The sequence below is a fragment of the Anarrhichthys ocellatus genome, unplaced genomic scaffold (assembly GCF_004355925.1).
Source record: "Anarrhichthys ocellatus isolate YVR2014 unplaced genomic scaffold, GSC_Weel_1.0 scaffold20, whole genome shotgun sequence".
NCBI classification, from domain to species: Eukaryota; Metazoa; Chordata; class Actinopteri; order Perciformes; family Anarhichadidae; genus Anarrhichthys; species Anarrhichthys ocellatus.
Window position 1 is genome coordinate 2483563 of NW_022280050.1, and position 2245 is coordinate 2485807.

The following is a 2245-nucleotide window of genomic DNA, read 5'->3' on the forward strand; positions in this document are numbered from 1 at the left end:
AACGCCTTCAGAGAGGAGCAATCCAGAAGCTCAAAGGGACCCTTCAGCAAGACTTCAAGCACCAATTGCAGGTCCTACTACAGGGCAGAGGCACGCATCATCAGGCGTTGCCTCCTGACCCCCCACAAGAACCACCTCACAAGAGGTCGAATAGTTACTCCACATCACCTTGCACATACCTTTGCATTGACTGTGTTTTATCAAGGCTTAGGTCTACTATCGCCTGGTGGATAAATGTTTAGTTACAGAAATGGGCCTGTTTCTGTCGCCCATGTTTGCTTAATTCATTCTGTCAAATCCCTATTGGAGCAAAGAGGAAGAGACAGAGTATTACAAGGGACAACACACAAGCACACACACATGCTGAGCTTGCCTCCACTGTCTGTTTGTCCTGACTAAATGTGTTTGCTCTTCTCCTCAGGTGGACACAAAGCTCACCAGTCCATCCAGGATCCATCACCATCTAGTTTACTGTCATAATTGTGTCCTTCGGAATGCACTGGCTGAGCCAGAGTAATCTAGGCCCTAGATTAGAAAGGCACGTACTTGTTAGGGTGCAGGGATGGTTTTTCACGTTTGTATCCTTGCTTGAAACAGCTTCTTAGGAAAGATGTCTTTATATCAATATTACAAGTGAATGTGTTAACTTAACATGTACTCCAATATTTACTTTGGTGGGGTTAGCATAACCCATAACACAAGTTATCCCGGTGTCCTTGCTTTGGTCTGAAATAAGTATTAGAAAATAGAAAACAACACAAGTGTTGCTACACTCTACATGTAGATCAATTGACAATAAAATAAACCAACAGTTGAGAAAGTAAGCAGAGTAGTTTGTAAGTCATTCTGTTCAACCAGCTGTGCTTATCTCCCTGCAGTGTAGTTTTTAGCGGAGTACACTCCCATTTTGCCACACAGGCCAGAGGATGATATAACAGCCTCATGTCACTAGAGGGTGAGCCACGGTTGAAGTGCTTGCGAGGAGAGGAGGAGAGTCTAAAGCCACACATTGTTGATTGTGTGGAGCAGGGCTTTATCCTGGCTCTCAGGAGAGGATAAAGGCCAGCTACTTTTTATTCTAGACATTTAACAAAAGCAGGGACTGATTTAAATAGGGTATTGAAGGGATATAATTAATTAGGTGAAGGGATTGTAAACTGGCAGTCCTTAGACTCTAAAGACCCATAATAATAATTAAAATAACAACAATCATTTGTCAGGAACTCCAATATCTGGGATTTAATTTTAGGCAAATTTATATTACAGTTAAGTGGCAACTAGTTGACAGTGCTTGGTGGGGACTGGTAGCATGTTATGGCCTCTGTTCTTAAGCCACACAGCCGCCTGTAACCCATTATTCACTTCGCCTACCAGTGTAGTGATGATGGTTAAACAAAAAGCTTTTCCTGTGAAGAGCATGTTTATCTTTACACACATTTGCACACGATTGTTCTGGTGTATGTCCAGTTTATACTCTTGCTGCCTACCATTGCTTGTTGTGAGCAGGAATGTGTTGATAATATCGCTGTTGAAATTAGGTATTTGCATTAACGCCCCTATAGCCAGTGTTTGGGAGGACAGGGCGGCCCCTATTTCATGTTTCTTTGCAGTGGTTTCAAACAAGGTGTACCAATTTTCTTGTACCAAAATGTTTTGCCCACCACATGTCTACCTCTGTACATGTCTGGCCTGTGAGATTAAGTAGGAATACTGTGGGTAAAAAGGTGAACAATCTGAAACTTGTAGTGCTTGTGTAACACACAGGGTTGGGCAGGGCTAGATATTAAAATCTATGCTGCTCAACTGTAAATTAAAACTTAAATGACCGTGGGCACAATTTCATACTGTGCCCAATAGGAACATTTAATATCCAGATCTCTGATTGCCTCATTTTTGTAGGCAAGGTCATCGACCTCAGCATCAATCTTTCTGATTGGCTTAATGACGATGATATTGACCTCATTATCCTTGCCCCTCTGACCGTCTCTCTCTCCTCACTAATTCATCTCTCCTTTCTCCTTTCCTTCTTTCTCCCAGTGTTAGACTTGTATATCAGGCTGACACTGGATACTTTTTTTAAAAGTAGGGTTTTGCCCTGTAATGTCATTCTCACATGGTATGATCAAGGTTCTTCTGTGACTGCTTATACGTTGGATACCTGAGTTGTATTTTTAAGCTGCAATACCATCTATGTCCATATAAGTATTGGCCTCCAATGCCACATCACTTTTATCTAATCCCCCCC